The following is a 22522-nucleotide window of genomic DNA, read 5'->3' on the forward strand; positions in this document are numbered from 1 at the left end:
GCAGACTCCACACCTGAGGCTTGAATGGGGACCGTTGGGGAGGGGCAGTGGGAGGCCGAGGAGGGCGGAGGAAAATGCTTTTCAAAAGCATCTGCACGTTCCTACAAACCTGCTGAAAACCCATACCAGGAATGGGGCTCGAACCCATGCGGACAAACGTCCATTGGATCTTAAGTCCAACGCCTTAACCACTCGGCCACCCTGGTGAGACCCAAGGATTTACTTTCTTCAACTCCCTTTTTATGCTTGCTACTGTAGCACCAGCTGTCCAGCAAGAGGTGATTGCAGAGTTAAAAGGCTTTTGCAGGAGGTTAAAAGTAATTGCTTATAACAAACACACTGTGTGACACCTAACTTTCTCCCACTCGGACCTTACCGTTAATTTTTATATTGGAGTTAGCTTAGTCACAATAAGGGGGTGAGCAAGGCAGTTACACTAGAGCATCTACTCCCTGGTGGTCTAGTGGCTAGGATTCGGCGCTTTCACCGCCGCGGCCCGGGTTCGATTCCCGGTCAGGGAAGATCCCTCTAAAGCATAGATTGCTTAATTTGTCTGTGTATCTTTTTTAAAAGAAGGTCTTTAAAAAGGCACCCCTCCCAATAGATGAAAGCGGAGGAATTGGGCTTGTTCTCCTGTGCCCCAGGTTGCTTTGCCCCCATTGACCTAAGCCACCTTTGTGCGCACGCAGTCCCCCACCCAGTCAGGTGCTCTATGTTGGCGTGAAGTGCAGTACCAGCTCAACAGAAAGGTAAATTGCTGGAAAACCCTGCTGTGATGCATACATCTACTTTGGAGCACTCTTCTCCTTTGCACTCTTGAATCGCTTAAGCGCAATGTATTCTTCCAGCAAGCTGAATAACGAGATAGGTGAGAGAAGGTGTACCAGCTGTCTGTGCGCCATCAGCAGCCACTAGGTGTCCCTCTTGGGTTTTCCCGGGGATCCTGATTGTGCAGGAATTCATCGGTTCAGTAGCAAGGGGGAGAGGATGGCCTGTGCCTGGAAGTGACAGGCAGTCTGGTGGCATCATGAGGATTAAGTTCCGATTCATATTTGCTGTAGAATAAAATATGTTTTCAGCCCCCATGAGCTTTGTCACTCGGAGAGCAGTGTATGAACTTTTGCTGCACGGCTCTGGGCTCCCTGGTGGTCTAGTGGTTAGGATTCGGCGCTCTCACCGCCGCGGCCCGGGTTCGATTCCCGGTCAGGGAAAAGTCCCTCTTCTGACCTTGAAAGCTTTTCCTTCCCGTAGGTCAGGGCTTCTCAAAATGAAGTTGCTTTTCTGACTCACAATTTGCCTAGCATGACGCAGTATCGCTCAAAATATGATTTTCGCAAGGTTCCTTTAGAGCTGCTTCCCATGGTGGGAGGCAAGGCTCTTGAGCAAGTGAGATCCTGTATTCCGAGGCGCGCTTCCTTTTGTAGGCTTCTGACCCCATGGCCTGTGGCAGGTAGTCCTCCTTTGACTGGGCCGCAGGCTTTGTCTCCAAATGGCGTCCTGGACCCACTGCAACCCACCTGTTTGCTAAAACGGAAGTCTGCCTCTGGGTAAGAAAAAGCTGAGCTGCACGTACGGAAAGCGGCAGAGGCCAGAGGCGGGGAGGGTGTGGCAAGGGCTGCCTGATTTGCATAGTGACCTGTTGCATCTTGGGAATGTACAGGCTTTGGAGCTTAACAGGTACTGCAGGTGTCTGCCTGGCCTGAGAGATGCCTGTCTGGTGCTCCCCTCAGGACACACAGGCCTTCCATTCGAGCATGGAGGGTGAGGGACATGGGTCACCCTCATATACAGGGGTGTGGGCATGGGCAGGATAGGTTGTGGGGGACCCGTCAGGGCATTGCCCGTTTGGAAGCCCGTTCGGAAGGCGAGAGGAGGCGGGGCAGGAAACTCTGCTCAATTTCTTTCCCAGAGGCCTGTGGAGAACCCTTTGCACGTTTGAGCCAGCCGGGCCTGCATCAGCAGATCCTGCTCCACTGGGAAGGGAGAGCCTGTAGGCGTAAATCAAAAAAAGGGGAGAAATCTGCAAATTCTAGCGGCAGACCCATGTTGCCCAGGAAGCAATCAGTTTCTCCTGCTCCCTATAGTGGAAAAAGACATAGGAGGTGTATTTCTCTAGGCAGGGGCTCTGTGTAGATGGCACTTCATTGCTCTGGGAAGCATCCATGCTGGTAGAAGAGTAGCAGCAGACTCCACACCTGAGGCTTGAATGGGGACTGTTGGGGAGGGGCAGTGGGAGGCCGAGGAGGGCGGAGGAAAATGCTTTTCAAAAGCATCTGCACGTTCCTACAAACCTGCTGAAAACCCATTCCAGGAATGGGGCTCGAACCCATGCGGACAAACGTCCATTGGATCTTAAGTCCAACGCCTTAACCACTCGGCCACCCTGGTGAGACCCAAGGATTTACTTTCTTCAACTCCCTTTTTATGCTTGCTGCTGTAGCACCAGCTGTCCAGCAAGAGGTGATTGCAGAGTTAAAAGGCTTTTGCAGGAGGTTAAAAGTAATTGCTTATAACAAACACACTGTGTGACACCTAACTTTCTCCCACTCGGACCTTACCGTTAATTTTTATATTGGAGTTAGCTTAGTCACAATAAGGGGGTGAGCAAGGCAGGCACACTAGAGCATCTACTCCCTGGTGGTCTAGTGGCTAGGATTCGGCGCTTTCACCGCCGCGGCCCGGGTTCGATTCCCGGTCAGGGAAGATCCCTCTAAAGCATAGATTGCTTAATTTGTCTGTGTATCTTTTTTAAAAGAAGGTCTTTAAAAAGGCACCCCTCCCAATAGATGAAAGCGGAGGAATGGGGCTTGTTCTCCTGTGCCCCAGGTTGCTTTGCCCCCATTGACCTAAGCCACCTTTGTGCGCACGCAGTCCCCCACCCAGTCAGGTGCTCTATGTTGGCGTGAAGTGCAGTACCAGCTCAACAGAAAGGTAAATTGCTGGAAAACCCTGCTGTGATGCATACATCTACTTTGGAGCACTCTTCTCCTTTGCACTCTTGAATCGCTTAAGCGCAATGTATTCTTCCAGCAAGCTGAATAACGAGATAGGTGAGAGAAGGTGTACCAGCTGTCTGTGCGCCATCAGCAGCCACTAGGTGTCCCTCTTGGGTTTTCCCAGGGATCCTGATTGTGCAGGAATTCATCGGTTCAGTAGCAAGGGGGAGAGGATGGCCTGTGCCTGGAAGTGACAGGCAGTCTGGTGGCATCATGAGGATTAAGTTCCGATTCATATTTGCTGTAGAATAAAATATGTTTTCAGCCCCCATGAGCTTTGTCACTCGGAGAGCAGTGTATGAACTTTTGCTGCACGGCTCTGGGCTCCCTGGTGGTCTAGTGGTTAGGATTCGGCGCTCTCACCGCCGCGGCCCGGGTTCGATTCCCGGTCAGGGAAAAGTCCCTCTTCTGACCTTGAAAGCTTTTCCTTCCCGTAGGTCAGGGCTTCTCAAAATGAAGTTGCTTTTCTGACTCACAATTTGCCTAGCATGACGCAGTATCGCTCAAAATATGATTTTCGCAAGGTTCCTTTAGAGCTGCTTCCCATGGTGGGAGGCAAGGCTCTTGAGCAAGTGAGATCCTGTATTCCGAGGCGCGCTTCCTTTTGTAGGCTTCTGACCCCATGGCCTGTGGCAGGTAGTCCTCCTTTGACTGGGCCGCAGGCTTTGTCTCCAAATGGCGTCCTGGACCCACTGCAACCCACCTGTTTGCTAAAACGGAAGTCTGCCTCTGGGTAAGAAAAAGCTGAGCTGCACGTACGGAAAGCGGCAGAGGCCAGAGGCGGGGAGGGTGTGGCAAGGGCTGCCTGATTTGCATAGTGACCTGTTGCATCTTGGGAATGTACAGGCTTTGGAGCTTAACAGGTACTGCAGGTGTCTGCCTGGCCTGAGAGATGCCTGTCTGGTGCTCCCCTCAGGACACACAGGCCTTCCATTCGAGCATGGAGGGTGAGGGACATGGGTCACCCTCATATACAGGGGTGTGGGCATGGGCAGGATAGGTTGTGGGGGACCCGTCAGGGCATTGCCCGTTTGGAAGCCCGTTCGGAAGGCGAGAGGAGGCGGGGCAGGAAACTCTGCTCAATTTCTTTCCCAGAGGCCTGTGGAGAACCCTTTGCACGTTTGAGCCAGCCGGGCCTGCATCAGAAGATCCTGCTCCACTGGGAAGGGAGAGCCTGTAGGCGTAAATCAAAAAAAGGGGAGAAATCTGCAAATTCTAGTGGCAGACCCATGTTGCCCAGGAAGCAATCAGTTTCTCCTGCTCCCTATAGTGGAAAAAGACATAGGAGGTGTATTTCTCTAGGCAGGGGCTCTGTGTAGATGGCACTTCATTGCTCTGGGAAGCATCCATGCTGGTAGAAGAGTAGCAGCAGACTCCACACCTGAGGCTTGAATGGGGACCGTTGGGGAGGGGCAGTGGGAGGCCGAGGAGGGCGGAGGAAAATGCTTTTCAAAAGCATCTGCACGTTCCTACAAACCTGCTGAAAACCCATACCAGGAATGGGGCTCGAACCCATGCGGACAAACGTCCATTGGATCTTAAGTCCAACGCCTTAACCACTCGGCCACCCTGGTGAGACCCAAGGATTTACTTTCTTCAACTCCCTTTTTATGCTTGCTACTGTAGCACCAGCTGTCCAGCAAGAGGTGATTGCAGAGTTAAAAGGCTTTTGCAGGAGGTTAAAAGTAATTGCTTATAACAAACACACTGTGTGACACCTAACTTTCTCCCACTCGGACCTTACCGTTAATTTTTATATTGGAGTTAGCTTAGTCACAATAAGGGGGTGAGCAAGGCAGTTACACTAGAGCATCTACTCCCTGGTGGTCTAGTGGCTAGGATTCGGCGCTTTCACCGCCGCGGCCCGGGTTCGATTCCCGGTCAGGGAAGATCCCTCTAAAGCATAGATTGCTTAATTTGTCTGTGTATCTTTTTTAAAAGAAGGTCTTTAAAAAGGCACCCCTCCCAATAGATGAAAGCGGAGGAATTGGGCTTGTTCTCCTGTGCCCCAGGTTGCTTTGCCCCCATTGACCTAAGCCACCTTTGTGCGCACGCAGTCCCCCACCCAGTCAGGTGCTCTATGTTGGCGTGAAGTGCAGTACCAGCTCAACAGAAAGGTAAATTGCTGGAAAACCCTGCTGTGATGCATACATCTACTTTGGAGCACTCTTCTCCTTTGCACTCTTGAATCGCTTAAGCGCAATGTATTCTTCCAGCAAGCTGAATAACGAGATAGGTGAGAGAAGGTGTACCAGCTGTCTGTGCGCCATCAGCAGCCACTAGGTGTCCCTCTTGGGTTTTCCCGGGGATCCTGATTGTGCAGGAATTCATCGGTTCAGTAGCAAGGGGGAGAGGATGGCCTGTGCCTGGAAGTGACAGGCAGTCTGGTGGCATCATGAGGATTAAGTTCCGATTCATATTTGCTGTAGAATAAAATATGTTTTCAGCCCCCATGAGCTTTGTCACTCGGAGAGCAGTGTATGAACTTTTGCTGCACGGCTCTGGGCTCCCTGGTGGTCTAGTGGTTAGGATTCGGCGCTCTCACCGCCGCGGCCCGGGTTCGATTCCCGGTCAGGGAAAAGTCCCTCTTCTGACCTTGAAAGCTTTTCCTTCCCGTAGGTCAGGGCTTCTCAAAATGAAGTTGCTTTTCTGACTCACAATTTGCCTAGCATGACGCAGTATCGCTCAAAATATGATTTTCGCAAGGTTCCTTTAGAGCTGCTTCCCATGGTGGGAGGCAAGGCTCTTGAGCAAGTGAGATCCTGTATTCCGAGGCGCGCTTCCTTTTGTAGGCTTCTGACCCCATGGCCTGTGGCAGGTAGTCCTCCTTTGACTGGGCCGCAGGCTTTGTCTCCAAATGGCGTCCTGGACCCACTGCAACCCACCTGTTTGCTAAAACGGAAGTCTGCCTCTGGGTAAGAAAAAGCTGAGCTGCACGTACGGAAAGCGGCAGAGGCCAGAGGCGGGGAGGGTGTGGCAAGGGCTGCCTGATTTGCATAGTGACCTGTTGCATCTTGGGAATGTACAGGCTTTGGAGCTTAACAGGTACTGCAGGTGTCTGCCTGGCCTGAGAGATGCCTGTCTGGTGCTCCCCTCAGGACACACAGGCCTTCCATTCGAGCATGGAGGGTGAGGGACATGGGTCACCCTCATATACAGGGGTGTGGGCATGGGCAGGATAGGTTGTGGGGGACCCGTCAGGGCATTGCCCGTTTGGAAGCCCGTTCGGAAGGCGAGAGGAGGCGGGGCAGGAAACTCTGCTCAATTTCTTTCCCAGAGGCCTGTGGAGAACCCTTTGCACGTTTGAGCCAGCCGGGCCTGCATCAGCAGATCCTGCTCCACTGGGAAGGGAGAGCCTGTAGGCGTAAATCAAAAAAAGGGGAGAAATCTGCAAATTCTAGCGGCAGACCCATGTTGCCCAGGAAGCAATCAGTTTCTCCTGCTCCCTATAGTGGAAAAAGACATAGGAGGTGTATTTCTCTAGGCAGGGGCTCTGTGTAGATGGCACTTCATTGCTCTGGGAAGCATCCATGCTGGTAGAAGAGTAGCAGCAGACTCCACACCTGAGGCTTGAATGGGGACTGTTGGGGAGGGGCAGTGGGAGGCCGAGGAGGGCGGAGGAAAATGCTTTTCAAAAGCATCTGCACGTTCCTACAAACCTGCTGAAAACCCATTCCAGGAATGGGGCTCGAACCCATGCGGACAAACGTCCATTGGATCTTAAGTCCAACGCCTTAACCACTCGGCCACCCTGGTGAGACCCAAGGATTTACTTTCTTCAACTCCCTTTTTATGCTTGCTGCTGTAGCACCAGCTGTCCAGCAAGAGGTGATTGCAGAGTTAAAAGGCTTTTGCAGGAGGTTAAAAGTAATTGCTTATAACAAACACACTGTGTGACACCTAACTTTCTCCCACTCGGACCTTACCGTTAATTTTTATATTGGAGTTAGCTTAGTCACAATAAGGGGGTGAGCAAGGCAGGCACACTAGAGCATCTAATCCCTGGTGGTCTAGTGGCTAGGATTCGGCGCTTTCACCGCCGCGGCCCGGGTCCGATTCCCGGTCAGGGAAGATCCCTCTAAAGCATAGATTGCTTAATTTGTCTGTGTATCTTTTTTAAAAGAAGGTCTTTAAAAAGGCACCCCTCCCAATAGATGAAAGCGGAGGAATGGGGCTTGTTCTCCTGTGCCCCAGGTTGCTTTGCCCCCATTGACCTAAGCCACCTTTGTGCGCACGCAGTCCCCCACCCAGTCAGGTGCTCTATGTTGGCGTGAAGTGCAGTACCAGCTCAACAGAAAGGTAAATTGCTGGAAAACCCTGCTGTGATGCATACATCTACTTTGGAGCACTCTTCTCCTTTGCACTCTTGAATCGCTTAAGCGCAATGTATTCTTCCAGCAAGCTGAATAACGAGATAGGTGAGAGAAGGTGTACCAGCTGTCTGTGCGCCATCAGCAGCCACTAGGTGTCCCTCTTGGGTTTTCCCAGGGATCCTGATTGTGCAGGAATTCATCGGTTCAGTAGCAAGGGGGAGAGGATGGCCTGTGCCTGGAAGTGACAGGCAGTCTGGTGGCATCATGAGGATTAAGTTCCGATTCATATTTGCTGTAGAATAAAATATGTTTTCAGCCCCCATGAGCTTTGTCACTCGGAGAGCAGTGTATGAACTTTTGCTGCACGGCTCTGGGCTCCCTGGTGGTCTAGTGGTTAGGATTCGGCGCTCTCACCGCCGCGGCCCGGGTTCGATTCCCGGTCAGGGAAAAGTCCCTCTTCTGACCTTGAAAGCTTTTCCTTCCCGTAGGTCAGGGCTTCTCAAAATGAAGTTGCTTTTCTGACTCACAATTTGCCTAGCATGACGCAGTATCGCTCAAAATATGATTTTCGCAAGGTTCCTTTAGAGCTGCTTCCCATGGTGGGAGGCAAGGCTCTTGAGCAAGTGAGATCCTGTATTCCGAGGCGCGCTTCCTTTTGTAGGCTTCTGACCCCATGGCCTGTGGCAGGTAGTCCTCCTTTGACTGGGCCGCAGGCTTTGTCTCCAAATGGCGTCCTGGACCCACTGCAACCCACCTGTTTGCTAAAACGGAAGTCTGCCTCTGGGTAAGAAAAAGCTGAGCTGCACGTACGGAAAGCGGCAGAGGCCAGAGGCGGGGAGGGTGTGGCAAGGGCTGCCTGATTTGCATAGTGACCTGTTGCATCTTGGGAATGTACAGGCTTTGGAGCTTAACAGGTACTGCAGGTGTCTGCCTGGCCTGAGAGATGCCTGTCTGGTGCTCCCCTCAGGACACACAGGCCTTCCATTCGAGCATGGAGGGTGAGGGACATGGGTCACCCTCATATACAGGGGTGTGGGCATGGGCAGGATAGGTTGTGGGGGACCCGTCAGGGCATTGCCCGTTTGGAAGCCCGTTCGGAAGGCGAGAGGAGGCGGGGCAGGAAACTCTGCTCAATTTCTTTCCCAGAGGCCTGTGGAGAACCCTTTGCACGTTTGAGCCAGCCGGGCCTGCATCAGAAGATCCTGCTCCACTGGGAAGGGAGAGCCTGTAGGCGTAAATCAAAAAAAGGGGAGAAATCTGCAAATTCTAGTGGCAGACCCATGTTGCCCAGGAAGCAATCAGTTTCTCCTGCTCCCTATAGTGGAAAAAGACATAGGAGGTGTATTTCTCTAGGCAGGGGCTCTGTGTAGATGGCACTTCATTGCTCTGGGAAGCATCCATGCTGGTAGAAGAGTAGCAGCAGACTCCACACCTGAGGCTTGAATGGGGACCGTTGGGGAGGGGCAGTGGGAGGCCGAGGAGGGCGGAGGAAAATGCTTTTCAAAAGCATCTGCACGTTCCTACAAACCTGCTGAAAACCCATACCAGGAATGGGGCTCGAACCCATGCGGACAAACGTCCATTGGATCTTAAGTCCAACGCCTTAACCACTCGGCCACCCTGGTGAGACCCAAGGATTTACTTTCTTCAACTCCCTTTTTATGCTTGCTACTGTAGCACCAGCTGTCCAGCAAGAGGTGATTGCAGAGTTAAAAGGCTTTTGCAGGAGGTTAAAAGTAATTGCTTATAACAAACACACTGTGTGACACCTAACTTTCTCCCACTCGGACCTTACCGTTAATTTTTATATTGGAGTTAGCTTAGTCACAATAAGGGGGTGAGCAAGGCAGTTACACTAGAGCATCTACTCCCTGGTGGTCTAGTGGCTAGGATTCGGCGCTTTCACCGCCGCGGCCCGGGTTCGATTCCCGGTCAGGGAAGATCCCTCTAAAGCATAGATTGCTTAATTTGTCTGTGTATCTTTTTTAAAAGAAGGTCTTTAAAAAGGCACCCCTCCCAATAGATGAAAGCGGAGGAATTGGGCTTGTTCTCCTGTGCCCCAGGTTGCTTTGCCCCCATTGACCTAAGCCACCTTTGTGCGCACGCAGTCCCCCACCCAGTCAGGTGCTCTATGTTGGCGTGAAGTGCAGTACCAGCTCAACAGAAAGGTAAATTGCTGGAAAACCCTGCTGTGATGCATACATCTACTTTGGAGCACTCTTCTCCTTTGCACTCTTGAATCGCTTAAGCGCAATGTATTCTTCCAGCAAGCTGAATAACGAGATAGGTGAGAGAAGGTGTACCAGCTGTCTGTGCGCCATCAGCAGCCACTAGGTGTCCCTCTTGGGTTTTCCCGGGGATCCTGATTGTGCAGGAATTCATCGGTTCAGTAGCAAGGGGGAGAGGATGGCCTGTGCCTGGAAGTGACAGGCAGTCTGGTGGCATCATGAGGATTAAGTTCCGATTCATATTTGCTGTAGAATAAAATATGTTTTCAGCCCCCATGAGCTTTGTCACTCGGAGAGCAGTGTATGAACTTTTGCTGCACGGCTCTGGGCTCCCTGGTGGTCTAGTGGTTAGGATTCGGCGCTCTCACCGCCGCGGCCCGGGTTCGATTCCCGGTCAGGGAAAAGTCCCTCTTCTGACCTTGAAAGCTTTTCCTTCCCGTAGGTCAGGGCTTCTCAAAATGAAGTTGCTTTTCTGACTCACAATTTGCCTAGCATGACGCAGTATCGCTCAAAATATGATTTTCGCAAGGTTCCTTTAGAGCTGCTTCCCATGGTGGGAGGCAAGGCTCTTGAGCAAGTGAGATCCTGTATTCCGAGGCGCGCTTCCTTTTGTAGGCTTCTGACCCCATGGCCTGTGGCAGGTAGTCCTCCTTTGACTGGGCCGCAGGCTTTGTCTCCAAATGGCGTCCTGGACCCACTGCAACCCACCTGTTTGCTAAAACGGAAGTCTGCCTCTGGGTAAGAAAAAGCTGAGCTGCACGTACGGAAAGCGGCAGAGGCCAGAGGCGGGGAGGGTGTGGCAAGGGCTGCCTGATTTGCATAGTGACCTGTTGCATCTTGGGAATGTACAGGCTTTGGAGCTTAACAGGTACTGCAGGTGTCTGCCTGGCCTGAGAGATGCCTGTCTGGTGCTCCCCTCAGGACACACAGGCCTTCCATTCGAGCATGGAGGGTGAGGGACATGGGTCACCCTCATATACAGGGGTGTGGGCATGGGCAGGATAGGTTGTGGGGGACCCGTCAGGGCATTGCCCGTTTGGAAGCCCGTTCGGAAGGCGAGAGGAGGCGGGGCAGGAAACTCTGCTCAATTTCTTTCCCAGAGGCCTGTGGAGAACCCTTTGCACGTTTGAGCCAGCCGGGCCTGCATCAGCAGATCCTGCTCCACTGGGAAGGGAGAGCCTGTAGGCGTAAATCAAAAAAAGGGGAGAAATCTGCAAATTCTAGCGGCAGACCCATGTTGCCCAGGAAGCAATCAGTTTCTCCTGCTCCCTATAGTGGAAAAAGACATAGGAGGTGTATTTCTCTAGGCAGGGGCTCTGTGTAGATGGCACTTCATTGCTCTGGGAAGCATCCATGCTGGTAGAAGAGTAGCAGCAGACTCCACACCTGAGGCTTGAATGGGGACTGTTGGGGAGGGGCAGTGGGAGGCCGAGGAGGGCGGAGGAAAATGCTTTTCAAAAGCATCTGCACGTTCCTACAAACCTGCTGAAAACCCATTCCAGGAATGGGGCTCGAACCCATGCGGACAAACGTCCATTGGATCTTAAGTCCAACGCCTTAACCACTCGGCCACCCTGGTGAGACCCAAGGATTTACTTTCTTCAACTCCCTTTTTATGCTTGCTGCTGTAGCACCAGCTGTCCAGCAAGAGGTGATTGCAGAGTTAAAAGGCTTTTGCAGGAGGTTAAAAGTAATTGCTTATAACAAACACACTGTGTGACACCTAACTTTCTCCCACTCGGACCTTACCGTTAATTTTTATATTGGAGTTAGCTTAGTCACAATAAGGGGGTGAGCAAGGCAGGCACACTAGAGCATCTACTCCCTGGTGGTCTAGTGGCTAGGATTCGGCGCTTTCACCGCCGCGGCCCGGGTTCGATTCCTGGTCAGGGAAGATCCCTCTAAAGCATAGATTGCTTAATTTGTCTGTGTATCTTTTTTAAAAGAAGGTCTTTAAAAAGGCACCCCTCCCAATAGATGAAAGCGGAGGAATGGGGCTTGTTCTCCTGTGCCCCAGGTTGCTTTGCCCCCATTGACCTAAGCCACCTTTGTGCGCACGCAGTCCCCCACCCAGTCAGGTGCTCTATGTTGGCGTGAAGTGCAGTACCAGCTCAACAGAAAGGTAAATTGCTGGAAAACCCTGCTGTGATGCATACATCTACTTTGGAGCACTCTTCTCCTTTGCACTCTTGAATCGCTTAAGCGCAATGTATTCTTCCAGCAAGCTGAATAACGAGATAGGTGAGAGAAGGTGTACCAGCTGTCTGTGCGCCATCAGCAGCCACTAGGTGTCCCTCTTGGGTTTTCCCAGGGATCCTGATTGTGCAGGAATTCATCGGTTCAGTAGCAAGGGGGAGAGGATGGCCTGTGCCTGGAAGTGACAGGCAGTCTGGTGGCATCATGAGGATTAAGTTCCGATTCATATTTGCTGTAGAATAAAATATGTTTTCAGCCCCCATGAGCTTTGTCACTCGGAGAGCAGTGTATGAACTTTTGCTGCACGGCTCTGGGCTCCCTGGTGGTCTAGTGGTTAGGATTCGGCGCTCTCACCGCCGCGGCCCGGGTTCGATTCCCGGTCAGGGAAAAGTCCCTCTTCTGACCTTGAAAGCTTTTCCTTCCCGTAGGTCAGGGCTTCTCAAAATGAAGTTGCTTTTCTGACTCACAATTTGCCTAGCATGGCGCAGTATCGCTCAAAATATGATTTTCGCAAGGTTCCTTTAGAGCTGCTTCCCATGGTGGGAGGCAAGGCTCTTGAGCAAGTGAGATCCTGTATTCCGAGGCGCGCTTCCTTTTGTAGGCTTCTGACCCCATGGCCTGTGGCAGGTAGTCCTCCTTTGACTGGGCCGCAGGCTTTGTCTCCAAATGGCGTCCTGGACCCACTGCAACCCACCTGTTTGCTAAAACGGAAGTCTGCCTCTGGGTAAGAAAAAGCTGAGCTGCACGTACGGAAAGCGGCAGAGGCCAGAGGCGGGGAGGGTGTGGCAAGGGCTGCCTGATTTGCATAGTGACCTGTTGCATCTTGGGAATGTACAGGCTTTGGAGCTTAACAGGTACTGCAGGTGTCTGCCTGGCCTGAGAGATGCCTGTCTGGTGCTCCCCTCAGGACACACAGGCCTTCCATTCGAGCATGGAGGGTGAGGGACATGGGTCACCCTCATATACAGGGGTGTGGGCATGGGCAGGATAGGTTGTGGGGGACCCGTCAGGGCATTGCCCGTTTGGAAGCCCGTTCGGAAGGCGAGAGGAGGCGGGGCAGGAAACTCTGCTCAATTTCTTTCCCAGAGGCCTGTGGAGAACCCTTTGCACGTTTGAGCCAGCCGGGCCTGCATCAGCAGATCCTGCTCCACTGGGAAGGGAGAGCCTGTAGGCGTAAATCAAAAAAAGGGGAGAAATCTGCAAATTCTAGTGGCAGACCCATGTTGCCCAGGAAGCAATCAGTTTCTCCTGCTCCCTATAGTGGAAAAAGACATAGGAGGTGTATTTCTCTAGGCAGGGGCTCTGTGTAGATGGCACTTCATTGCTCTGGGAAGCATCCATGCTGGTAGAAGAGTAGCAGCAGACTCCACACCTGAGGCTTGAATGGGGACCGTTGGGGAGGGGCAGTGGGAGGCCGAGGAGGGCGGAGGAAAATGCTTTTCAAAAGCATCTGCACGTTCCTACAAACCTGCTGAAAACCCATACCAGGAATGGGGCTCGAACCCATGCGGACAAACGTCCATTGGATCTTAAGTCCAACGCCTTAACCACTCGGCCACCCTGGTGAGACCCAAGGATTTACTTTCTTCAACTCCCTTTTTATGCTTGCTACTGTAGCACCAGCTGTCCAGCAAGAGGTGATTGCAGAGTTAAAAGGCTTTTGCAGGAGGTTAAAAGTAATTGCTTATAACAAACACACTGTGTGACACCTAACTTTCTCCCACTCGGACCTTACCGTTAATTTTTATATTGGAGTTAGCTTAGTCACAATAAGGGGGTGAGCAAGGCAGTTACACTAGAGCATCTACTCCCTGGTGGTCTAGTGGCTAGGATTCGGCGCTTTCACCGCCGCGGCCCGGGTTCGATTCCCGGTCAGGGAAGATCCCTCTAAAGCATAGATTGCTTAATTTGTCTGTGTATCTTTTTTAAAAGAAGGTCTTTAAAAAGGCACCCCTCCCAATAGATGAAAGCGGAGGAATTGGGCTTGTTCTCCTGTGCCCCAGGTTGCTTTGCCCCCATTGACCTAAGCCACCTTTGTGCGCACGCAGTCCCCCACCCAGTCAGGTGCTCTATGTTGGCGTGAAGTGCAGTACCAGCTCAACAGAAAGGTAAATTGCTGGAAAACCCTGCTGTGATGCATACATCTACTTTGGAGCACTCTTCTCCTTTGCACTCTTGAATCGCTTAAGCGCAATGTATTCTTCCAGCAAGCTGAATAACGAGATAGGTGAGAGAAGGTGTACCAGCTGTCTGTGCGCCATCAGCAGCCACTAGGTGTCCCTCTTGGGTTTTCCCGGGGATCCTGATTGTGCAGGAATTCATCGGTTCAGTAGCAAGGGGGAGAGGATGGCCTGTGCCTGGAAGTGACAGGCAGTCTGGTGGCATCATGAGGATTAAGTTCCGATTCATATTTGCTGTAGAATAAAATATGTTTTCAGCCCCCATGAGCTTTGTCACTCGGAGAGCAGTGTATGAACTTTTGCTGCACGGCTCTGGGCTCCCTGGTGGTCTAGTGGTTAGGATTCGGCGCTCTCACCGCCGCGGCCCGGGTTCGATTCCCGGTCAGGGAAAAGTCCCTCTTCTGACCTTGAAAGCTTTTCCTTCCCGTAGGTCAGGGCTTCTCAAAATGAAGTTGCTTTTCTGACTCACAATTTGCCTAGCATGACGCAGTATCGCTCAAAATATGATTTTCGCAAGGTTCCTTTAGAGCTGCTTCCCATGGTGGGAGGCAAGGCTCTTGAGCAAGTGAGATCCTGTATTCCGAGGCGCGCTTCCTTTTGTAGGCTTCTGACCCCATGGCCTGTGGCAGGTAGTCCTCCTTTGACTGGGCCGCAGGCTTTGTCTCCAAATGGCGTCCTGGACCCACTGCAACCCACCTGTTTGCTAAAACGGAAGTCTGCCTCTGGGTAAGAAAAAGCTGAGCTGCACGTACGGAAAGCGGCAGAGGCCAGAGGCGGGGAGGGTGTGGCAAGGGCTGCCTGATTTGCATAGTGACCTGTTGCATCTTGGGAATGTACAGGCTTTGGAGCTTAACAGGTACTGCAGGTGTCTGCCTGGCCTGAGAGATGCCTGTCTGGTGCTCCCCTCAGGACACACAGGCCTTCCATTCGAGCATGGAGGGTGAGGGACATGGGTCACCCTCATATACAGGGGTGTGGGCATGGGCAGGATAGGTTGTGGGGGACCCGTCAGGGCATTGCCCGTTTGGAAGCCCGTTCGGAAGGCGAGAGGAGGCGGGGCAGGAAACTCTGCTCAATTTCTTTCCCAGAGGCCTGTGGAGAACCCTTTGCACGTTTGAGCCAGCCGGGCCTGCATCAGCAGATCCTGCTCCACTGGGAAGGGAGAGCCTGTAGGCGTAAATCAAAAAAAGGGGAGAAATCTGCAAATTCTAGCGGCAGACCCATGTTGCCCAGGAAGCAATCAGTTTCTCCTGCTCCCTATAGTGGAAAAAGACATAGGAGGTGTATTTCTCTAGGCAGGGGCTCTGTGTAGATGGCACTTCATTGCTCTGGGAAGCATCCATGCTGGTAGAAGAGTAGCAGCAGACTCCACACCTGAGGCTTGAATGGGGACTGTTGGGGAGGGGCAGTGGGAGGCCGAGGAGGGCGGAGGAAAATGCTTTTCAAAAGCATCTGCACGTTCCTACAAACCTGCTGAAAACCCATTCCAGGAATGGGGCTCGAACCCATGCGGACAAACGTCCATTGGATCTTAAGTCCAACGCCTTAACCACTCGGCCACCCTGGTGAGACCCAAGGATTTACTTTCTTCAACTCCCTTTTTATGCTTGCTGCTGTAGCACCAGCTGTCCAGCAAGAGGTGATTGCAGAGTTAAAAGGCTTTTGCAGGAGGTTAAAAGTAATTGCTTATAACAAACACACTGTGTGACACCTAACTTTCTCCCACTCGGACCTTACCGTTAATTTTTATATTGGAGTTAGCTTAGTCACAATAAGGGGGTGAGCAAGGCAGGCACACTAGAGCATCTACTCCCTGGTGGTCTAGTGGCTAGGATTCGGCGCTTTCACCGCCGCGGCCCGGGTTCGATTCCCGGTCAGGGAAGATCCCTCTAAAGCATAGATTGCTTAATTTGTCTGTGTATCTTTTTTAAAAGAAGGTCTTTAAAAAGGCACCCCTCCCAATAGATGAAAGCGGAGGAATGGGGCTTGTTCTCCTGTGCCCCAGGTTGCTTTGCCCCCATTGACCTAAGCCACCTTTGTGCGCACGCAGTCCCCCACCCAGTCAGGTGCTCTATGTTGGCGTGAAGTGCAGTACCAGCTCAACAGAAAGGTAAATTGCTGGAAAACCCTGCTGTGATGCATACATCTACTTTGGAGCACTCTTCTCCTTTGCACTCTTGAATCGCTTAAGCGCAATGTATTCTTCCAGCAAGCTGAATAACGAGATAGGTGAGAGAAGGTGTACCAGCTGTCTGTGCGCCATCAGCAGCCACTAGGTGTCCCTCTTGGGTTTTCCCAGGGATCCTGATTGTGCAGGAATTCATCGGTTCAGTAGCAAGGGGGAGAGGATGGCCTGTGCCTGGAAGTGACAGGCAGTCTGGTGGCATCATGAGGATTAAGTTCCGATTCATATTTGCTGTAGAATAAAATATGTTTTCAGCCCCCATGAGCTTTGTCACTCGGAGAGCAGTGTATGAACTTTTGCTGCACGGCTCTGGGCTCCCTGGTGGTCTAGTGGTTAGGATTCGGCGCTCTCACCGCCGCGGCCCGGGTTCGATTCCCGGTCAGGGAAAAGTCCCTCTTCTGACCTTGAAAGCTTTTCCTTCCCGTAGGTCAGGGCTTCTCAAAATGAAGTTGCTTTTCTGACTCACAATTTGCCTAGCATGACGCAGTATCGCTCAAAATATGATTTTCGCAAGGTTCCTTTAGAGCTGCTTCCCATGGTGGGAGGCAAGGCTCTTGAGCAAGTGAGATCCTGTATTCCGAGGCGCGCTTCCTTTTGTAGGCTTCTGACCCCATGGCCTGTGGCAGGTAGTCCTCCTTTGACTGGGCCGCAGGCTTTGTCTCCAAATGGCGTCCTGGACCCACTGCAACCCACCTGTTTGCTAAAACGGAAGTCTGCCTCTGGGTAAGAAAAAGCTGAGCTGCACGTACGGAAAGCGGCAGAGGCCAGAGGCGGGGAGGGTGTGGCAAGGGCTGCCTGATTTGCATAGTGACCTGTTGCATCTTGGGAATGTACAGGCTTTGGAGCTTAACAGGTACTGCAGGTGTCTGCCTGGCCTGAGAGATGCCTGTCTGGTGCTCCCCTCAGGACACACAGGCCTTCCATTCGAGCATGGAGGGTGAGGGACATGGGTCACCCTCATATACAGGGGTGTGGGCATGGGCAGGATAGGTTGTGGGGGACCCGTCAGGGCATTGCCCGTTTGGAAGCCCGTTCGGAAGGCGAGAGGAGGCGGGGCAGGAAACTCTGCTCAATTTCTTTCCCAGAGGCCTGTGGAGAACCCTTTGCACGTTTGAGCCAGCCGGGCCTGCATCAGAAGATCCTGCTCCACTGGGAAGGGAGAGCCTGTAGGCGTAAATCAAAAAAAGGGGAGAAATCTGCAAATTCTAGTGGCAGACCCATGTTGCCCAGGAAGCAATCAGTTTCTCCTGCTCCCTATAGTGGAAAAAGACATAGGAGGTGTATTTCTCTAGGCAGGGGCTCTGTGTAGATGGCACTTCATTGCTCTGGGAAGCATCCATGCTGGTAGAAGAGTAGCAGCAGACTCCACACCTGAGGCTTGAATGGGGACCGTTGGGGAGGGGCAGTGGGAGGCCGAGGAGGGCGGAGGAAAATGCTTTTCAAAAGCATCTGCACGTTCCTACAAACCTGCTGAAAACCCATACCAGGAATGGGGCTCGAACCCATGCGGACAAACGTCCATTGGATCTTAAGTCCAACGCCTTAACCACTCGGCCACCCTGGTGAGACCCAAGGATTTACTTTCTTCAACTCCCTTTTTATGCTTGCTACTGTAGCACCAGCTGTCCAGCAAGAGGTGATTGCAGAGTTAAAAGGCTTTTGCAGGAGGTTAAAAGTAATTGCTTATAACAAACACACTGTGTGACACCTAACTTTCTCCCACTCGGACCTTACCGTTAATTTTTATATTGGAGTTAGCTTAGTCACAATAAGGGGGTGAGCAAGGCAGTTACACTAGAGCATCTACTCCCTGGTGGTCTAGTGGCTAGGATTCGGCGCTTTCACCGCCGCGGCCCGGGTTCGATTCCCGGTCAGGGAAGATCCCTCTAAAGCATAGATTGCTTAATTTGTCTGTGTATCTTTTTTAAAAGAAGGTCTTTAAAAAGGCACCCCTCCCAATAGATGAAAGCGGAGGAATTGGGCTTGTTCTCCTGTGCCCCAGGTTGCTTTGCCCCCATTGACCTAAGCCACCTTTGTGCGCACGCAGTCCCCCACCCAGTCAGGTGCTCTATGTTGGCGTGAAGTGCAGTACCAGCTCAACAGAAAGGTAAATTGCTGGAAAACCCTGCTGTGATGCATACATCTACTTTGGAGCACTCTTCTCCTTTGCACTCTTGAATCGCTTAAGCGCAATGTATTCTTCCAGCAAGCTGAATAACGAGATAGGTGAGAGAAGGTGTACCAGCTGTCTGTGCGCCATCAGCAGCCACTAGGTGTCCCTCTTGGGTTTTCCCGGGGATCCTGATTGTGCAGGAATTCATCGGTTCAGTAGCAAGGGGGAGAGGATGGCCTGTGCCTGGAAGTGACAGGCAGTCTGGTGGCATCATGAGGATTAAGTTCCGATTCATATTTGCTGTAGAATAAAATATGTTTTCAGCCCCCATGAGCTTTGTCACTCGGAGAGCAGTGTATGAACTTTTGCTGCACAGCTCTGGGCTCCCTGGTGGTCTAGTGGTTAGGATTCGGCGCTCTCACCGCCGCGGCCCGGGTTCGATTCCCGGTCAGGGAAAAGTCCCTCTTCTGACCTTGAAAGCTTTTCCTTCCCGTAGGTCAGGGCTTCTCAAAATGAAGTTGCTTTTCTGACTCACAATTTGCCTAGCATGACGCAGTATCGCTCAAAATATGATTTTCGCAAGGTTCCTTTAGAGCTGCTTCCCATGGTGGGAGGCAAGGCTCTTGAGCAAGTGAGATCCTGTATTCCGAGGCGCGCTTCCTTTTGTAGGCTTCTGACCCCATGGCCTGTGGCAGGTAGTCCTCCTTTGACTGGGCCGCAGGCTTTGTCTCCAAATGGCGTCCTGGACCCACTGCAACCCACCTGTTTGCTAAAACGGAAGTCTGCCTCTGGGTAAGAAAAAGCTGAGCTGCACGTACGGAAAGCGGCAGAGGCCAGAGGCGGGGAGGGTGTGGCAAGGGCTGCCTGATTTGCATAGTGACCTGTTGCATCTTGGGAATGTACAGGCTTTGGAGCTTAACAGGTACTGCAGGTGTCTGCCTGGCCTGAGAGATGCCTGTCTGGTGCTCCCCTCAGGACACACAGGCCTTCCATTCGAGCATGGAGGGTGAGGGACATGGGTCACCCTCATATACAGGGGTGTGGGCATGGGCAGGATAGGTTGTGGGGGACCCGTCAGGGCATTGCCCGTTTGGAAGCCCGTTCGGAAGGCGAGAGGAGGCGGGGCAGGAAACTCTGCTCAATTTCTTTCCCAGAGGCCTGTGGAGAACCCTTTGCACGTTTGAGCCAGCCGGGCCTGCATCAGCAGATCCTGCTCCACTGGGAAGGGAGAGCCTGTAGGCGTAAATCAAAAAAAGGGGAGAAATCTGCAAATTCTAGCGGCAGACCCATGTTGCCCAGGAAGCAATCAGTTTCTCCTGCTCCCTATAGTGGAAAAAGACATAGGAGGTGTATTTCTCTAGGCAGGGGCTCTGTGTAGATGGCACTTCATTGCTCTGGGAAGCATCCATGCTGGTAGAAGAGTAGCAGCAGACTCCACACCTGAGGCTTGAATGGGGACTGTTGGGGAGGGGCAGTGGGAGGCCGAGGAGGGCGGAGGAAAATGCTTTTCAAAAGCATCTGCACGTTCCTACAAACCTGCTGAAAACCCATTCCAGGAATGGGGCTCGAACCCATGCGGACAAACGTCCATTGGATCTTAAGTCCAACGCCTTAACCACTCGGCCACCCTGGTGAGACCCAAGGATTTACTTTCTTCAACTCCCTTTTTATGCTTGCTGCTGTAGCACCAGCTGTCCAGCAAGAGGTGATTGCAGAGTTAAAAGGCTTTTGCAGGAGGTTAAAAGTAATTGCTTATAACAAACACACTGTGTGACACCTAACTTTCTCCCACTCGGACCTTACCGTTAATTTTTATATTGGAGTTAGCTTAGTCACAATAAGGGGGTGAGCAAGGCAGGCACACTAGAGCATCTAATCCCTGGTGGTCTAGTGGCTAGGATTCGGCGCTTTCACCGCCGCGGCCCGGGTCCGATTCCCGGTCAGGGAAGATCCCTCTAAAGCATAGATTGCTTAATTTGTCTGTGTATCTTTTTTAAAAGAAGGTCTTTAAAAAGGCACCCCTCCCAATAGATGAAAGCGGAGGAATGGGGCTTGTTCTCCTGTGCCCCAGGTTGCTTTGCCCCCATTGACCTAAGCCACCTTTGTGCGCACGCAGTCCCCCACCCAGTCAGGTGCTCTATGTTGGCGTGAAGTGCAGTACCAGCTCAACAGAAAGGTAAATTGCTGGAAAACCCTGCTGTGATGCATACATCTACTTTGGAGCACTCTTCTCCTTTGCACTCTTGAATCGCTTAAGCGCAATGTATTCTTCCAGCAAGCTGAATAACGAGATAGGTGAGAGAAGGTGTACCAGCTGTCTGTGCGCCATCAGCAGCCACTAAGTGTCCCTCTTGGGTTTTCCCGGGGATCCTGATTGTGCAGGAATTCATCGGTTCAGTAGCAAGGGGGAGAGGATGGCCTGTGCCTGGAAGTGACAGGCAGTCTGGTGGCATCATGAGGATTAAGTTCCGATTCATATTTGCTGTAGAATAAAATATGTTTTCAGCCCCCATGAGCTTTGTCACTCGGAGAGCAGTGTATGAACTTTTGCTGCACGGCTCTGGGCTCCCTGGTGGTCTAGTGGTTAGGATTCGGCGCTCTCACCGCCGCGGCCCGGGTTCGATTCCCGGTCAGGGAAAAGTCCCTCTTCTGACCTTGAAAGCTTTTCCTTCCCGTAGGTCAGGGCTTCTCAAAATGAAGTTGCTTTTCTGACTCACAATTTGCCTAGCATGACGCAGTATCGCTCAAAATATGATTTTCGCAAGGTTCCTTTAGAGCTGCTTCCCATGGTGGGAGGCAAGGCTCTTGAGCAAGTGAGATCCTGTATTCCGAGGCGCGCTTCCTTTTGTAGGCTTCTGACCCCATGGCCTGTGGCAGGTAGTCCTCCTTTGACTGGGCCGCAGGCTTTGTCTCCAAATGGCGTCCTGGACCCACTGCAACCCACCTGTTTGCTAAAACGGAAGTCTGCCTCTGGGTAAGAAAAAGCTGAGCTGCACGTACGGAAAGCGGCAGAGGCCAGAGGCGGGGAGGGTGTGGCAAGGGCTGCCTGATTTGCATAGTGACCTGTTGCATCTTGGGAATGTACAGGCTTTGGAGCTTAACAGGTACTGCAGGTGTCTGCCTGGCCTGAGAGATGCCTGTCTGGTGCTCCCCTCAGGACACACAGGCCTTCCATTCGAGCATGGAGGGTGAGGGACATGGGTCACCCTCATATACAGGGGTGTGGGCATGGGCAGGATAGGTTGTGGGGGACCCGTCAGGGCATTGCCCGTTTGGAAGCCCGTTCGGAAGGCGAGAGGAGGCGGGGCAGGAAACTCTGCTCAATTTCTTTCCCAGAGGCCTGTGGAGAACCCTTTGCACGTTTGAGCCAGCCGGGCCTGCATCAGCAGATCCTGCTCCACTGGGAAGGGAGAGCCTGTAGGCGTAAATCAAAAAAAGGGGAGAAATCTGCAAATTCTAGTGGCAGACCCATGTTGCCCAGGAAGCAATCAGTTTCTCCTGCTCCCTATAGTGGAAAAAGACATAGGAGGTGTATTTCTCTAGGCAGGGGCTCTGTGTAGATGGCACTTCATTGCTCTGGGAAGCATCCATGCTGGTAGAAGAGAAGCAGCAGACTCCACACCTGAGGCTTGAATGGGGACCGTTGGGGAGGGGCAGTGGGAGGCCGAGGAGGGCGGAGGAAAATGCTTTTCAAAAGCATCTGCACGTTCCTACAAACCTGCTGAAAACCCATACCAGGAATGGGGCTCGAACCCATGCGGACAAACGTCCATTGGATCTTAAGTCCAACGCCTTAACCACTCGGCCACCCTGGTGAGACCCAAGGATTTACTTTCTTCAACTCCCTTTTTATGCTTGCTACTGTAGCACCAGCTGTCCAGCAAGAGGTGATTGCAGAGTTAAAAGGCTTTTGCAGGAGGTTAAAAGTAATTGCTTATAACAAACACACTGTGTGACACCTAACTTTCTCCCACTCGGACCTTACCGTTAATTTTTATATTGGAGTTAGCTTAGTCACAATAAGGGGGTGAGCAAGGCAGGCACACTAGAGCATCTACTCCCTGGTGGTCTAGTGGCTAGGATTCGGCGCTTTCACCGCCGCGGCCCGGGTTCGATTCCCGGTCAGGGAAGATCCCTCTAAAGCATAGATTGCTTAATTTGTCTGTGTATCTTTTTTAAAAGAAGGTCTTTAAAAAGGCACCCCTCCCAATAGATGAAAGCGGAGGAATGGGGCTTGTTCTCCTGTGCCCCAGGTTGCTTTGCCCCCATTGACCTAAGCCACCTTTGTGCGCACGCAGTCCCCCACCCAGT

General features: G+C 52.2%; 32 non-coding genes across 32 annotated transcripts; 21 read left to right on the forward strand and 11 right to left on the reverse strand.

The window, feature by feature from the left end:
• Positions 1-123: 123 nt before the first annotated feature.
• On the reverse strand, positions 124-206 carry TRNAL-UAA (transfer RNA leucine (anticodon UAA)). The gene has a single exon. It is a non-coding gene; the product is annotated as a tRNA-Leu (tRNA).
• Positions 207-449: 243 nt separating this feature from the next.
• TRNAE-UUC (transfer RNA glutamic acid (anticodon UUC)) lies at positions 450-521 on the forward strand. Its single transcript has one exon. It is a non-coding gene; the product is annotated as a tRNA-Glu (tRNA).
• Positions 522-1139: 618 nt separating this feature from the next.
• TRNAE-CUC (transfer RNA glutamic acid (anticodon CUC)) lies at positions 1140-1211 on the forward strand. Its single transcript has one exon. It is a non-coding gene; the product is annotated as a tRNA-Glu (tRNA).
• A 1094-nt stretch (positions 1212-2305) lies between these two features.
• Positions 2306-2388, reverse strand: TRNAL-UAA (transfer RNA leucine (anticodon UAA)). The gene has a single exon. It is a non-coding gene; the product is annotated as a tRNA-Leu (tRNA).
• A 243-nt stretch (positions 2389-2631) lies between these two features.
• On the forward strand, positions 2632-2703 carry TRNAE-UUC (transfer RNA glutamic acid (anticodon UUC)). Its single transcript has one exon. It is a non-coding gene; the product is annotated as a tRNA-Glu (tRNA).
• A 618-nt stretch (positions 2704-3321) lies between these two features.
• Positions 3322-3393, forward strand: TRNAE-CUC (transfer RNA glutamic acid (anticodon CUC)). Its single transcript has one exon. It is a non-coding gene; the product is annotated as a tRNA-Glu (tRNA).
• A 1094-nt stretch (positions 3394-4487) lies between these two features.
• Positions 4488-4570, reverse strand: TRNAL-UAA (transfer RNA leucine (anticodon UAA)). Its single transcript has one exon. It is a non-coding gene; the product is annotated as a tRNA-Leu (tRNA).
• Positions 4571-4813: 243 nt separating this feature from the next.
• On the forward strand, positions 4814-4885 carry TRNAE-UUC (transfer RNA glutamic acid (anticodon UUC)). Its single transcript has one exon. It is a non-coding gene; the product is annotated as a tRNA-Glu (tRNA).
• Positions 4886-5503: 618 nt separating this feature from the next.
• On the forward strand, positions 5504-5575 carry TRNAE-CUC (transfer RNA glutamic acid (anticodon CUC)). The gene has a single exon. It is a non-coding gene; the product is annotated as a tRNA-Glu (tRNA).
• A 1094-nt stretch (positions 5576-6669) lies between these two features.
• Positions 6670-6752, reverse strand: TRNAL-UAA (transfer RNA leucine (anticodon UAA)). The gene has a single exon. It is a non-coding gene; the product is annotated as a tRNA-Leu (tRNA).
• Positions 6753-6995: 243 nt separating this feature from the next.
• TRNAE-UUC (transfer RNA glutamic acid (anticodon UUC)) lies at positions 6996-7067 on the forward strand. The gene has a single exon. It is a non-coding gene; the product is annotated as a tRNA-Glu (tRNA).
• A 618-nt stretch (positions 7068-7685) lies between these two features.
• Positions 7686-7757, forward strand: TRNAE-CUC (transfer RNA glutamic acid (anticodon CUC)). Its single transcript has one exon. It is a non-coding gene; the product is annotated as a tRNA-Glu (tRNA).
• Positions 7758-8851: 1094 nt separating this feature from the next.
• TRNAL-UAA (transfer RNA leucine (anticodon UAA)) lies at positions 8852-8934 on the reverse strand. The gene has a single exon. It is a non-coding gene; the product is annotated as a tRNA-Leu (tRNA).
• A 243-nt stretch (positions 8935-9177) lies between these two features.
• Positions 9178-9249, forward strand: TRNAE-UUC (transfer RNA glutamic acid (anticodon UUC)). Its single transcript has one exon. It is a non-coding gene; the product is annotated as a tRNA-Glu (tRNA).
• Positions 9250-9867: 618 nt separating this feature from the next.
• Positions 9868-9939, forward strand: TRNAE-CUC (transfer RNA glutamic acid (anticodon CUC)). Its single transcript has one exon. It is a non-coding gene; the product is annotated as a tRNA-Glu (tRNA).
• Positions 9940-11033: 1094 nt separating this feature from the next.
• On the reverse strand, positions 11034-11116 carry TRNAL-UAA (transfer RNA leucine (anticodon UAA)). The gene has a single exon. It is a non-coding gene; the product is annotated as a tRNA-Leu (tRNA).
• A 243-nt stretch (positions 11117-11359) lies between these two features.
• TRNAE-UUC (transfer RNA glutamic acid (anticodon UUC)) lies at positions 11360-11431 on the forward strand. Its single transcript has one exon. It is a non-coding gene; the product is annotated as a tRNA-Glu (tRNA).
• A 618-nt stretch (positions 11432-12049) lies between these two features.
• TRNAE-CUC (transfer RNA glutamic acid (anticodon CUC)) lies at positions 12050-12121 on the forward strand. The gene has a single exon. It is a non-coding gene; the product is annotated as a tRNA-Glu (tRNA).
• A 1094-nt stretch (positions 12122-13215) lies between these two features.
• Positions 13216-13298, reverse strand: TRNAL-UAA (transfer RNA leucine (anticodon UAA)). Its single transcript has one exon. It is a non-coding gene; the product is annotated as a tRNA-Leu (tRNA).
• Positions 13299-13541: 243 nt separating this feature from the next.
• On the forward strand, positions 13542-13613 carry TRNAE-UUC (transfer RNA glutamic acid (anticodon UUC)). Its single transcript has one exon. It is a non-coding gene; the product is annotated as a tRNA-Glu (tRNA).
• Positions 13614-14231: 618 nt separating this feature from the next.
• On the forward strand, positions 14232-14303 carry TRNAE-CUC (transfer RNA glutamic acid (anticodon CUC)). The gene has a single exon. It is a non-coding gene; the product is annotated as a tRNA-Glu (tRNA).
• Positions 14304-15397: 1094 nt separating this feature from the next.
• TRNAL-UAA (transfer RNA leucine (anticodon UAA)) lies at positions 15398-15480 on the reverse strand. Its single transcript has one exon. It is a non-coding gene; the product is annotated as a tRNA-Leu (tRNA).
• A 243-nt stretch (positions 15481-15723) lies between these two features.
• Positions 15724-15795, forward strand: TRNAE-UUC (transfer RNA glutamic acid (anticodon UUC)). The gene has a single exon. It is a non-coding gene; the product is annotated as a tRNA-Glu (tRNA).
• A 618-nt stretch (positions 15796-16413) lies between these two features.
• TRNAE-CUC (transfer RNA glutamic acid (anticodon CUC)) lies at positions 16414-16485 on the forward strand. Its single transcript has one exon. It is a non-coding gene; the product is annotated as a tRNA-Glu (tRNA).
• A 1094-nt stretch (positions 16486-17579) lies between these two features.
• On the reverse strand, positions 17580-17662 carry TRNAL-UAA (transfer RNA leucine (anticodon UAA)). The gene has a single exon. It is a non-coding gene; the product is annotated as a tRNA-Leu (tRNA).
• Positions 17663-17905: 243 nt separating this feature from the next.
• TRNAE-UUC (transfer RNA glutamic acid (anticodon UUC)) lies at positions 17906-17977 on the forward strand. The gene has a single exon. It is a non-coding gene; the product is annotated as a tRNA-Glu (tRNA).
• A 618-nt stretch (positions 17978-18595) lies between these two features.
• On the forward strand, positions 18596-18667 carry TRNAE-CUC (transfer RNA glutamic acid (anticodon CUC)). The gene has a single exon. It is a non-coding gene; the product is annotated as a tRNA-Glu (tRNA).
• A 1094-nt stretch (positions 18668-19761) lies between these two features.
• Positions 19762-19844, reverse strand: TRNAL-UAA (transfer RNA leucine (anticodon UAA)). The gene has a single exon. It is a non-coding gene; the product is annotated as a tRNA-Leu (tRNA).
• Positions 19845-20087: 243 nt separating this feature from the next.
• On the forward strand, positions 20088-20159 carry TRNAE-UUC (transfer RNA glutamic acid (anticodon UUC)). Its single transcript has one exon. It is a non-coding gene; the product is annotated as a tRNA-Glu (tRNA).
• A 618-nt stretch (positions 20160-20777) lies between these two features.
• On the forward strand, positions 20778-20849 carry TRNAE-CUC (transfer RNA glutamic acid (anticodon CUC)). The gene has a single exon. It is a non-coding gene; the product is annotated as a tRNA-Glu (tRNA).
• Positions 20850-21943: 1094 nt separating this feature from the next.
• Positions 21944-22026, reverse strand: TRNAL-UAA (transfer RNA leucine (anticodon UAA)). The gene has a single exon. It is a non-coding gene; the product is annotated as a tRNA-Leu (tRNA).
• Positions 22027-22269: 243 nt separating this feature from the next.
• TRNAE-UUC (transfer RNA glutamic acid (anticodon UUC)) lies at positions 22270-22341 on the forward strand. Its single transcript has one exon. It is a non-coding gene; the product is annotated as a tRNA-Glu (tRNA).
• The last annotated feature ends 181 nt before the right edge of the window (positions 22342-22522 follow it).

The sequence above is a fragment of the Lissotriton vulgaris genome, chromosome 4_1 (genome assembly GCF_964263255.1).
Source record: "Lissotriton vulgaris chromosome 4_1, aLisVul1.2, whole genome shotgun sequence".
In the NCBI taxonomy this organism is placed as follows: Eukaryota; Metazoa; Chordata; class Amphibia; order Caudata; family Salamandridae; genus Lissotriton; species Lissotriton vulgaris.